The sequence below is a fragment of the Crinia signifera genome, chromosome 19 (assembly GCF_055691185.1).
Source record: "Crinia signifera chromosome 19, ASM5569118v1, whole genome shotgun sequence".
Lineage (NCBI taxonomy): Eukaryota > Metazoa > Chordata > Amphibia > Anura > Myobatrachidae > Crinia > Crinia signifera.
Genome location: NC_139226.1, coordinates 143,013,354 through 143,027,692, shown reverse-complemented (window position 1 = coordinate 143,027,692; position 14,339 = coordinate 143,013,354).

Sequence of the window (14,339 nt, the reverse complement as noted above, 5' to 3'; positions counted from 1 at the left end):
TAACCAGTCCGGCAGTCACCACTAGTACCTGACCCAGTATCAGCATTCCCTGTATGGTGCAGGTGTCACCAGCCCGGACAGTCACCACCAGTACCTGACCCAGTATCAGCATTCCCTGTATGGTGCAGGTGTAACCAGCTGGACAGTCACCACCAGTACGTGACCCAGTATCTCAGCATTCCCTGTATGGTGCAGGTGTCACCAGCCCGGACAGTCACCACCAGTACCTGACCCAGTATCAGCATTCCCTGTATGGTGCAGATGTCACCAGCCTGGACAGTCACCCCCAGTACCTAACCCCGTATCTTACCATTCCCTGTATGGTGCAGGTGTAACCAGCTCGGACAGTCACCACCAGTACCTGACCCAGTATCAGCATTCCCTGTATGGTGCAGATGTCACCAGCCTGGACAGTCACCCCCAGTACCTAACCCCGTATCTTACCATTCCCTGTATGGTGCAGGTGTAACCAGCCCGGACAGTCACCACCAGTACCTGACCCAGTATCTCAGCATTCCCTGTATGGTGCAGATGTAACAAGCCCGGACAGTCGCCCCCAGTACCTGACCCAGTATCAGCATTCCCTGTATGGTGCAGGTGTAACCAGCCAGGACAGTCACCACCAGTACCTGACCCAGTATCAGCATTCCCTGTATGGTGCAGGTGTAACCAGCCCGGACAGTCACCACCAGTACCTGACCCAGTATCTCAGCATTCCCTGTATGGTGCAGGTGTAACCAACCCGGACAGTCACCACCAGTACCTGACCCAGTATCAGCATTCCCTGTATGGTGCAGGTGTAACCAGCTGGACAGTCACCACCAGTACCCGACCCAGTATCAGCATTCCCTGTATGGTGCAGGTGTAACCAGCCGGACAGTCACCACCAGTACCTGACCCAGTATCAGCATTCCCTGTATGGTGCAGGTGTAACCAGCCCGGAGAGTCACCTCCAGCAGCTGACCCAGTATCAGCATTCCCTGTATGGTGCAGGTGTAACCAGCCCGGACAGTCACCACCTGTACCTGACCCAGTATCAGCATTCCCTGTATGGTGCAGGTGTAACCAGCCCGGACGGTCACCACCAGCACCTGACCCAGTATCAGCATTCCCTGTATGGTGCAGGTGTAACCAGCCCGGAGAGTCACCTCCAGCAGCTGACCCAGTATCTCAGCATTCCCTGTATGGTGCAGGTGTAACCAGCCCGGACAGTCACCACCAGTACCCGACCCAGTATCAGCATTCCCTGTATGGTGCAGGTGTAACCAGCCTGGACAGTCACCACCAGTACCCGACCCAGTATCAGCATTCCCTGTATGGTGCAGGTGTAACCAGCCTGGACAGTCACCCCCAGTACCCGACCCAGTATCAGCATTCCCTGTATGGTGCAGGTGTCACCAGCCCGGACAGTCACCCCCAGTACCTGACCCAGTATCAGCATTCCCTGTATGGTGCAGGTGTAACCAGCTCGGACAGTCACCACCAGTACCTGACCCAGTATCAGCATTCCCTGTATGGTGCAGGTGTAACCAGCCTGGACAGTCACCCCCAGTACCCGACCCAGTATCAGCATTCCCTGTATGGTGCAGGTGTCACCAGCCCGGACAGTCACCCCCAGTACCTGACCCAGTATCAGCATTCCCTGTATGGTGCAGGTGTAACCAGCTCGGACAGTCACCACCAGTACCTGACCCAGTATCTCAGCATTCCCTGTATGGTGCAGGTGTCACCAGCACGGACAGTCACCCCCTGTACCTGAACCAGTATCAGCGTTCCCTGTATGGTGCAGGTGTAACCAGTCCGGCAGTCACCACTAGTACCTGACCCAGTATCAGCATTCCCTGTATGGTGCAGGTGTCACCAGCCCGGACAGTCACCACCAGTACCTGACCCAGTATCAGCATTCCCTGTATGGTGCAGGTGTAACCAGCTGGACAGTCACCACCAGTACCTGACCCAGTATCTCAGCATTCCCTGTATGGTGCAGGTGTCACCAGCCCGGACAGTCACCACCAGTACCTGACCCAGTATCAGCATTCCCTGTATGGTGCAGATGTCACCAGCCTGGACAGTCACCCCCAGTACCTAACCCCGTATCTTACCATTCCCTGTATGGTGCAGGTGTAACCAGCTCGGACAGTCACCACCAGTACCTGACCCAGTATCAGCATTCCCTGTATGGTGCAGATGTCACCAGCCTGGACAGTCACCCCCAGTACCTAACCCCGTATCTTACCATTCCCTGTATGGTGCAGGTGTAACCAGCCCGGACAGTCACCACCAGTACCTGACCCAGTATCTCAGCATTCCCTGTATGGTGCAGATGTAACAAGCCCGGACAGTCGCCCCCAGTACCTGACCCAGTATCAGCATTCCCTGTATGGTGCAGGTGTAACCAGCCCGGACAGTCACCACCAGTACCTGACCCAGTATCAGCATTCCCTGTATGGTGCAGGTGTAACCAGCCCGGACAGTCACCACCAGTACCTGACCCAGTATCTCAGCATTCCCTGTATGGTGCAGGTGTAACCAACCCGGACAGTCACCACCAGTACCTGACCCAGTATCAGCATTCCCTGTATGGTGCAGGTGTAACCAGCTGGACAGTCACCACCAGTACCCGACCCAGTATCAGCATTCCCTGTATGGTGCAGGTGTAACCAGCCGGACAGTCACCACCAGTACCTGACCCAGTATCAGCATTCCCTGTATGGTGCAGGTGTAACCAGCCCGGAGAGTCACCTCCAGCAGCTGACCCAGTATCAGCATTCCCTGTATGGTGCAGGTGTAACCAGCCCGGACAGTCACCACCTGTACCTGACCCAGTATCAGCATTCCCTGTATGGTGCAGGTGTAACCAGCCCGGACGGTCACCACCAGCACCTGACCCAGTATCAGCATTCCCTGTATGGTGCAGGTGTCACCAGCCTGGACGGTCACCACCAGTACCTGACCCAGTATCAGCATTCCCTGTATGGTGCAGGTGTAACCAGATGGACAGTCACCACCAGTACCTGACCCAGTATCTCAGCATTCCCTGTATGGTGCAGATGTCACCAGCCCGGACAGTCACCACCAGTACCTGACCCAGTATCTCAGCATTCCCTGTATGGTGCAGGTGTAACCAGCCCGGACAGTCACCACCAGTACCTGACCCAGTATCAGCATTCCGTGTATGGTGCAGGTGTAACCAGCCCGGACAGTCACCCCCAGTACCTGACCCAGTATCAGCATTCCCTGTATGGTGCAGGTGTAACCAGCCCGGACAGTCACCACCAGCACCTGACCCAGTATCAGCATTCCCTGTATGGTGCAGGTGTAACCAGCCCGGACAGTCACCCCCAGTACCCGACCCAGTATCAGCATTCCCTGTATGGTGCAGGTGTAACCAGCCCGGCCAAGCACCACCAGTACCTGACCCAGTATCAGCATTCCCTGTATGGTGCAGGTGTAACCAGCCCGGACAGTCACCACCAGTACCTGACCCAGTATCAGCATTCCCTGTATGGTGCAGGTGTAACCAGCCCAGACAGTCACCCCCAGTACCCGACCCAGTATCAGCATTCCCTGTATGGTGCAGGTGTAACCAGCCCGGAGAGTCTCCACCAGTACCCGACCCAGTATCAGCATTCCCTGTATGGTGCAGATGTAACCAGCCCGGACAGTCACCCCCAGTACCCGACCCAGTATCAGCATTCCCTGTATGGTGCAGATGTAACCAGCCTGGACAGTCACCACCAGTACCTGACCCAGTATCAGCATTCCCTGTATGGTGCAGATGTCACCAGCCTGGACAGTCACCCCCAGTACCTAACCCCGTATCTTACCATTCCCTGTATGGTGCAGGTGTAACCAGCCCGGACAGTCACCACCAGTACCTGACCCAGTATCTCAGCATTCCCTGTATGGTGCAGATGTAACAAGCCCGGACAGTCGCCCCCAGTACCTGACCCAGTATCAGCATTCCCTGTATGGTGCAGGTGTAACCAGCCAGGACAGTCACCACCAGTACCTGACCCAGTATCAGCATTCCCTGTATGGTGCAGGTGTAACCAGCCCGGACAGTCACCACCAGTACCTGACCCAGTATCTCAGCATTCCCTGTATGGTGCAGGTGTAACCAACCCGGACAGTCACCACCAGTACCTGACCCAGTATCAGCATTCCCTGTATGGTGCAGGTGTAACCAGCTGGACAGTCACCACCAGTACCCGACCCAGTATCAGCATTCCCTGTATGGTGCAGGTGTAACCAGCCGGACAGTCACCACCAGTACCTGACCCAGTATCAGCATTCCCTGTATGGTGCAGGTGTAACCAGCCCGGAGAGTCACCTCCAGCAGCTGACCCAGTATCAGCATTCCCTGTATGGTGCAGGTGTAACCAGCCCGGACAGTCACCACCTGTACCTGACCCAGTATCAGCATTCCCTGTATGGTGCAGGTGTAACCAGCCCGGACGGTCACCACCAGCACCTGACCCAGTATCAGCATTCCCTGTATGGTGCAGGTGTAACCAGCCCGGAGAGTCACCTCCAGCAGCTGACCCAGTATCTCAGCATTCCCTGTATGGTGCAGGTGTAACCAGCCCGGACAGTCACCACCAGTACCCGACCCAGTATCAGCATTCCCTGTATGGTGCAGGTGTAACCAGCCTGGACAGTCACCACCAGTACCCGACCCAGTATCAGCATTCCCTGTATGGTGCAGGTGTAACCAGCCTGGACAGTCACCCCCAGTACCCGACCCAGTATCAGCATTCCCTGTATGGTGCAGGTGTCACCAGCCCGGACAGTCACCCCCAGTACCTGACCCAGTATCAGCATTCCCTGTATGGTGCAGGTGTAACCAGCTCGGACAGTCACCACCAGTACCTGACCCAGTATCAGCATTCCCTGTATGGTGCAGGTGTAACCAGCCTGGACAGTCACCCCCAGTACCCGACCCAGTATCAGCATTCCCTGTATGGTGCAGGTGTCACCAGCCCGGACAGTCACCCCCAGTACCTGACCCAGTATCAGCATTCCCTGTATGGTGCAGGTGTAACCAGCTCGGACAGTCACCACCAGTACCTGACCCAGTATCTCAGCATTCCCTGTATGGTGCAGGTGTCACCAGCACGGACAGTCACCCCCTGTACCTGAACCAGTATCAGCGTTCCCTGTATGGTGCAGGTGTAACCAGTCCGGCAGTCACCACTAGTACCTGACCCAGTATCAGCATTCCCTGTATGGTGCAGGTGTCACCAGCCCGGACAGTCACCACCAGTACCTGACCCAGTATCAGCATTCCCTGTATGGTGCAGGTGTAACCAGCTGGACAGTCACCACCAGTACCTGACCCAGTATCTCAGCATTCCCTGTATGGTGCAGGTGTCACCAGCCCGGACAGTCACCACCAGTACCTGACCCAGTATCAGCATTCCCTGTATGGTGCAGATGTCACCAGCCTGGACAGTCACCCCCAGTACCTAACCCCGTATCTTACCATTCCCTGTATGGTGCAGGTGTAACCAGCTCGGACAGTCACCACCAGTACCTGACCCAGTATCAGCATTCCCTGTATGGTGCAGATGTCACCAGCCTGGACAGTCACCCCCAGTACCTAACCCCGTATCTTACCATTCCCTGTATGGTGCAGGTGTAACCAGCCCGGACAGTCACCACCAGTACCTGACCCAGTATCTCAGCATTCCCTGTATGGTGCAGATGTAACAAGCCCGGACAGTCGCCCCCAGTACCTGACCCAGTATCAGCATTCCCTGTATGGTGCAGGTGTAACCAGCCCGGACAGTCACCACCAGTACCTGACCCAGTATCAGCATTCCCTGTATGGTGCAGGTGTAACCAGCCCGGACAGTCACCACCAGTACCTGACCCAGTATCTCAGCATTCCCTGTATGGTGCAGGTGTAACCAACCCGGACAGTCACCACCAGTACCTGACCCAGTATCAGCATTCCCTGTATGGTGCAGGTGTAACCAGCTGGACAGTCACCACCAGTACCCGACCCAGTATCAGCATTCCCTGTATGGTGCAGGTGTAACCAGCCGGACAGTCACCACCAGTACCTGACCCAGTATCAGCATTCCCTGTATGGTGCAGGTGTAACCAGCCCGGAGAGTCACCTCCAGCAGCTGACCCAGTATCAGCATTCCCTGTATGGTGCAGGTGTAACCAGCCCGGACAGTCACCACCTGTACCTGACCCAGTATCAGCATTCCCTGTATGGTGCAGGTGTAACCAGCCCGGACGGTCACCACCAGCACCTGACCCAGTATCAGCATTCCCTGTATGGTGCAGGTGTCACCAGCCTGGACGGTCACCACCAGTACCTGACCCAGTATCAGCATTCCCTGTATGGTGCAGGTGTAACCAGATGGACAGTCACCACCAGTACCTGACCCAGTATCTCAGCATTCCCTGTATGGTGCAGATGTCACCAGCCCGGACAGTCACCACCAGTACCTGACCCAGTATCTCAGCATTCCCTGTATGGTGCAGGTGTAACCAGCCCGGACAGTCACCACCAGTACCTGACCCAGTATCAGCATTCCGTGTATGGTGCAGGTGTAACCAGCCCGGACAGTCACCCCCAGTACCTGACCCAGTATCAGCATTCCCTGTATGGTGCAGGTGTAACCAGCCCGGACAGTCACCACCAGCACCTGACCCAGTATCAGCATTCCCTGTATGGTGCAGGTGTAACCAGCCCGGACAGTCACCCCCAGTACCCGACCCAGTATCAGCATTCCCTGTATGGTGCAGGTGTAACCAGCCCGGCCAAGCACCACCAGTACCTGACCCAGTATCAGCATTCCCTGTATGGTGCAGGTGTAACCAGCCCGGACAGTCACCACCAGTACCTGACCCAGTATCAGCATTCCCTGTATGGTGCAGGTGTAACCAGCCCAGACAGTCACCCCCAGTACCCGACCCAGTATCAGCATTCCCTGTATGGTGCAGGTGTAACCAGCCCGGAGAGTCTCCACCAGTACCCGACCCAGTATCAGCATTCCCTGTATGGTGCAGATGTAACCAGCCCGGACAGTCACCCCCAGTACCCGACCCAGTATCAGCATTCCCTGTATGGTGCAGATGTAACCAGCCTGGACAGTCACCACCAGTACCTGACCCAGTATCAGCATTCCCTGTATGGTGCAGATGTCACCAGCCTGGACAGTCACCACCAGTACCTGACCCAGTATCAGCATTCCCTGTATGGTGCAGATGTAACCAGCCCGGACAGTCACCACCAGTACCTGACCCAGTATCAGCATTCCCTGTATAGTGCAGATGTCACCAGCCCGGACAGTCACCACCAGTACCTGACCCAGTATCAGCATTCCCTGTATGGTGCAGGTATTACCAGCCCGGACGGTCACCACCAGTACCTGACCCAGTATCTCAGCATTCCCTGTATGGTGCAGGTGTAACCAGCCCGGACAGTCACCCCCTTTACCTGACCCAGTATCAGCATTCCCTGTATGGTGCAGGTGTAACCAGCCCGGACAGTCACCACCAGTACCTGACCCAGTATCTCAGCATTCCCTGTATGGTGCAGGTGTCACCAGCCCGGACAGTCACCCCCTGTACCTGAACCAGTATTAGCGTTCCCTGTATGGTGCAGGTGTAACCAGCCCGGCAGTCACCACCAGTACCTGACCCAGTATCAGCATTCCCTGTATGGTGCAGGTATTACCAGCCCGGACGGTCACCATCCAGTACCTGACCCAGTATCTCAGCATTCCCTGTATGGTGCAGGTGTAACCAGCCCTGACAGTCACCTCCTTTACCTGACCCAGTATCAGCATTCCCTGTATGGTGCAGGTGTAACCAGCCCGGACAGTCACCACCAGTACCTGACCCAGTATCTCAGCATTCCCTGTATGGTGCAGGTGTCACCAGCCCGGACAGTCACCCCCTGTACCTGACCCAGTATCAGCATTCCCTGTATGGTGCAGATGTCACCAGCCTGGACAGTCACCCCCAGTACCTAACCCCGTATCTTAGCATTCCCTGTATGGTGCAGGTGTAACCAGCTCGGACAGTCACCACCAGTACCTGACCCAGTATCAGCATTCCCTGTATGGTGCAGATGTCACCAGCCCGGACAGTCACCCCCAGTACCTGACCCAGTATCTCAGCATTCCCTGTATGGTGCAGATGTAACAAGCCCGGACAGTCACCACCAGTACCTGACCCAGTATCTCAGCATTCCCTGTATGGTGCAGGTGTAACCAGCCCGGACAGTCACCCCCAGTACCTGACCCAGTATCAGCATTCCCTGTATGGTGCAGGTGTAACCAGCCCGGACAGTCACCACCAGTACCTGACCCAGTATCAGCATTCCCTGTATGGTGCAGATGTAACCAGCCCAGACAGTCACCACCAGCACCTGACCCAGTATCAGCATTCCCTGTATGGTGCAGGTGTAACCAGCCCGGACAGTCACCACCAGTACCTGACCCAGTATCTCAGCATTCCCTGTATGGTGCAGGTGTAACCAGCCCGGACAGTCACCACCAGTACCTGACCCAGTATCAGCATTCCCTGTATGGTGCAGGTGTAACCAGCTGGACAGTCACCACCAGTACCCGACCCAGTATCAGCATTCCCTGTATGGTGCAGGTGTAACCAGCCCGGACAGTCACCACCAGTACCTGACCCAGTATCAGCATTCCCTGTATGGTGCAGGTGTAACCAGCCCGGAGAGTCACCTCCAGCAGCCGACCCAGTATCAGCATTCCCTGTATGGTGCAGGTGTAACCAGCCGGACAGTCACCACCAGTACCTGACCCAGTATCAGCATTCCCTGTATGGTGCAGGTGTAACCAGCCCGGACAGTCACCACCAGTACCTGACCCAGTATCTCAGCATTCCCTGTATGGTGCAGGTGTAACCAGCCCGGACAGTCACCACCAGCACCTGACCCAGTATCAGCATTCCCTGTATGGTGCAGGTGTAACCAGCCCGGACAGTCACCCCCAGTACCCGACCCAGTATCAGCATTCCCTGTATGGTGCAGATGTAACCAGCCTGGACAGTCACCACCAGTACCTGACCCAGTATTAGCATTCCCTGTATGGTGCAGGTGTAACCAGCCCGGAGAGTCACCTCCAGCAGCTGACCCAGTATCAGCATTCCCTGTATGGTGCAGGAGTAACCAGCCCGGACAGTCACCACCAGTACCTGACCCAGTATCAGCATTCCCTGTGTGGTGCAGGTGTAACCAGCCCGGACAGTCACCATCAGTACCTGACCCAGTATCAGCATTCCCTGTATGGTGCAGGTGTAACCAGCCCAGACAGTCACCCCCAGTACCTGACCCAGTATCAGCATTCCCTGTATGGTGCAGGTGTAACCAGCCCGGACAGTCACCCCCAGTATCTGACCCAGTATCAGCATTCCCTGTATGGTGCAGGTGTAACCAGCCCGGACAGTCACCCCCAGTACCCGACCCAGTATCAGCATTCCCTGTATGGTGAAGATGTAACCAGCCCGGACAGTCACCACCAGTACCTGACCCAGTATCAGCATTCCCTGTATGGTGCAGGTGTAACCAGCCCGGAGAGTCACCTCCAGCAGCTGACCCAGTATCAGCATTCCCTGTATGGTGCAGGTGTAACCAGCCCGGACAGTCACCACCAGTACCTGACCCAGTATCAGCATTCCTTGTATGGTGCAGGTGTAACCAGCCCAGACGGTCACCACCATCAGCTGACCCAGTATCAGCATTCCCTGTATGGTGCAGGTGTCACCAGCCCGGACGGTCACCACCAGTACCTGACCCAGTATCAGCATTCCCTGTGTGGTGCAGGTGTAACCAGCTGGACAGTCACCACCAGTACCTGACCCAGTATCTCAGCATTCCCTGTATGGTGCAGATGTCACCAGCCCGGACAGTCACCACCAGTACCTGACCTAGTATCAGCATTCCCTGTATGGTGCAGGTGTAACCAGCCCGGACAGTCACCCCCAGTACCTGACCCAGTATCAGCATTCCCTGTATGGTGCAGATGTCACCAGCCCGGACAGTCACCACCAGTACCTGACCCAGTATCAGCATTCCCTGTATGGTGCAGATGTCACCAGCCCGGACAGTCACCACCAGTACCTGACCCAGTATCTCAGCATTCCCTGTATGGTGCAGGTGTAACCAGCCCGGACAGTCACCACCAGTACCTGACCCAGTATCAGCATTCCGTGTATGGTGCAGGTGTAACCAGCCCGGACAGTCACCCCCAGTACCTGACCCAGTTTCAGCATTCCCTGTATGGTGCAGATGTAACCAGCCCGGACAGTCACCACCAGCACCTGACCCAGTATCAGCATTCCCTGTATGGTGCAGGTGTAACCAGCCCGGACAGTCACCCCCAGTACCTGACCCAGTATTAGCATTCCCTGTATGGTGCAGGTGTAACCAGCCCGGACAGTCACCCCCAGTACCTGACCCAGTATCAGCATTCCCTGTATGGTGCAGGTGTAACCAGCCCGGACAGTCACCACCAGTACCTGACCCAGTATCTCAGCATTCCCTGTATGGTGCAGCTGTCACCAGCCCGGACAGTCACCCCCAGTACCTGACCCAGTATCAGCATTCCCTGTATGGTGCAGGTGTAACCAGCCCGGACAGTCACCACCAGTACCTGACCCAGTATCAGCATTCCCTGTATGGTGCAGGTGTAACCAGCCCAGGCAGTCACCCCCAGTACCCGACCCAGTATCAGCATTCCCTGTATGGTGCAGGTGTAACCAGCCCGGACAGTCTCCACCAGTACCCGACCCAGTATCAGCATTCCCTGTATGGTGCAGATGTAACCAGCCCGGACAGTCACCCCCAGTACCCGACCCAGTATCAGCATTCCATGTATGGTGCAGATGTAACCAGCCCGGACAGTCACCACCAGTACCTGACCCAGTATCAGCATTCCCTGTATGGTGCAGATGTCACCAGCCTGGACAGTCACCACCAGTACCTGACCCAGTATCAGCATTCCCTGTATGGTGCAGATGTAACCAGCCCGGACAGTCACCCCCAGTACCCGACCCAGTATCAGCATTCCATGTATGGTGCAGATGTAACCAGCCCGGACAGTCACCCCCAGAACCCGACCCAGTATCAGCATTCCATGTATGGTGCAGGTGTAACCAGCCCGGACAGTCACCACCAGTACCTGACCCAGTATCAGCATTCCCTGTATGGTGCAGATGTCACCAGCCTGGACAGTCACCACCAGTACCTGACCCAGTATCAGCATTCCCTGTATGGTGCAGATGTAACCAGCCCGGACAGTCACCACCAGTACCTGACCCAGTATCAGCATTCCCTGTATGGTGCAGGTGTAACCAGCCCGGACAGTCACCACCAGTACCTGACCCAGTATCAGCATTCCCTGTATGGTGCAGGTGTCACCAGCCCGGACAGTCACCCCCTGTACCTGAACCAGTATCAGCGTTCCCTGTATGGTGCAGGTGTAACCAGCCCGGACAGTCACCACCAGCACCTGACCCAGTATCTCAGCATTCCCTGTATGGTGCAGGTGTAACCAGCCCGGACAGTCACCCCCAGTACCTGACCCAGTATCAGCATTCCCTGTATGGTGCAGGTGTAACCAGCCCGGACAGTCACCACCAGTACCTGACCCAGTATCAGCATTCCCTGTATGGTGCAGGTGTCACCAGCCCGGACAGTCACCCCCTGTACCTGAACCAGTATCAGCATTCCCTGTATGGTGCAGATGTCACCAGCCGGACAGTCACCCCCAGTACCTGACCCAGTATCAGCATTCCCTGTATGGTGCAGGTGTAACCAGCCCGGACAGTCACCACCAGTACCTGACCCAGTATCAGCATTCCCTGTATGGTGCAGGTGTAACCAACCGGACAGTCACCACCAGTACCTGATGCAGTATCAGCATTCCCTGTATGGTACAGATGTCATCAGCCCGGACAGTCACCCCCAGTACCTGACCCAGTATCAGCATTCCCTGTATGGTGCAGGTGTAACCAGCCCGGACAGTCACCACCAGTACCTGACCCAGTATCTCAGCATTCCCTGTATGGTGCAGGTGTAACCAGCCCAGACAGTCACCACCAGTACCTGACCCAGTATCAGCATTCCCTGTATGGAGCAGATGTCACCAGGCGGACAGTCACCACCAGTACCTGACCCAGTATCAGCATTCCCTGTATGGTGCAGATGTAACCAGCCCGGACAGTCACCCCCAGTACCTGACCCAGTATCAGCATTCCCTGTATAGTGCAGGTGTCACCAGCCCGGACAGTCACCCCCAGTACCTGACCCAGTACCAGCATTCCCTGTATGGTGCAGGTGTAACCAGCCAGACAGTCACCACCAGTACCTGACCCAGTATCAGCATTCCCTGTATGGTGCAGATGTCACCAGCCCGGACAGTCACCACCAGTACCTGACCCAGTATCTCAGCATTCCCTGTATGGTGCAGGTGTCACCAGCCCGGACAGTCACCACCAGTACCTGACCCAGTATCAGCATTCCCTGTATGGTGCAGGTGTAACCAGCCCGGACAGTCACCCCCAGTACCTGACCCAGTATCAGCATTCCCTGTATGGTGCAGATGTCACCAGCCTGGACAGTCACCACCAGTACCTGACCCAGTATCAGCATTCCCTGTATAGTGCAGGTGTAACCAGCCCGGACAGTCACCCCCAGTACCTGACCAAGTATCAGCATTCCCTGTATGGTGCAGGTGTAACCAGCCCGGACAGTCACCACCAGTACCTGACCCAGTATCTCAGCATTCCCTGTATGGTGCAGGTGTAACCAGCCCGGACAGTCACCACCAGTACCTGACCCAGTATCAGCATTACCTGTATAGTGCAGGTGTAACCAGCCCGGACAGTCACCCCCAGTACCTGACCAAGTATCTCAGCATTCCCTGTATGGTGCAGGTGTAACCAGCCCGGACAGTCACCACCAGTACCTGACCCAGTATCTCAGCATTCCCTGTACGGAGGCAGCACATACAGTGTCTTACAGTATGGTTCAGATATATCATACAAATACGAATTATGCTCTGGTTCTGGGACTTGGAAAGTGTAGCCATGTTATGTTTTGGACAGCCAGGATATCTTTATGAGGCCCCTTGGGACCTGCTGGGCCCTAGACAGGTGCCTAGGTTGCCTTGTGGAAAATATGCCTCTACCTGCAATGGTCTAACCGGGGTGACGTTTATGGTGAGAGAGACAACAGCAGACCCTGTCTATCCTCTTCTATAATTTCCATAACTGTGATCTCCAGCCAGGCCCTCACCCTCCTGTTCACTGTTATCACAACACACAGATGGTCAGGAGAAGCAGGACGCGTAACGCGTGAGTCTTCTTCACTATCAGTGTTTGCTCTAGATGTTATGTCATGTTTATGTCATATCCTGCAGCGAAGGTATTCCTCCATTGTATACCGTATTCCATTATCTGAAATGATCACCATATCTTCGCCTAGATTTAAGAATTAACCTAACGTTGCCATTTTGTGTTCCTTTTTTGTAAATAACCAGATGTTTATTTATACCATCAAACACAGCGATGGCAGATGGTGATTAACCGGATAGGTCCCAATCCATTGTCAATCACTACAAAGCATCAGGGTGTCCTGTAAATCTCATGTATTCCCAGCAGGTAGCGTACTCCTAGAGCTGGATGTCTGTTCTGTGCAGAGTCAGTGCTGCCATCTGCTGGAAGAACTTCTCCTTGTGCAGTGTCAGTGCTGCCATCTGCTGGAAGAACTTCTCCTTGTGCAAAGTCAGTGCTGCCATCTGCTGGAAGAACTTCTCCTTGTGCAGAGTCAGTGCTGCCATCTGCTGGAAGAACTTCTCCTTGTGCAGAGTCAGTGCTGCCATCTGCTGGAAGAACTTCTCCTTGTGCAGTGTCAGTGCTGCCATCTGCTGGAAGAACTTCTCCTTGTGCAGTGTCAGTGCAGCCATCTGCTGGAAGAACTTCTCCTTGTGCAGTGTCAGTGCTGCCATCTGCTGGAAGAACTTCTCCTTGTGCAGAGTCAGTGCTGCCATCTGCTGGAAGAACTTCTCCTTGTGCAGAGTCAGTGCTGCCATCTGCTGGAAGAACTTCTCCTTGTGCAGAGTCAGTGCTGCCATCTGCTGGAAGAACTTCTCCTTGTGCAGTGTCAGTGCTGCCATCTGCTGGAAGAACTTCTCCTTGTGCAGTGTCAGTGCAGCCATCTGCTGGAAGAACTTCTCCTTGTGCAGTGTCAGTGCTGCCATCTGCTGGAAGAACTTCTCCTTGTGCAGTGTCAGTGCTGCCATCTGCTGGAAGAACTTCTCCTTGTGCTGAGTCAGTGCTGCCAT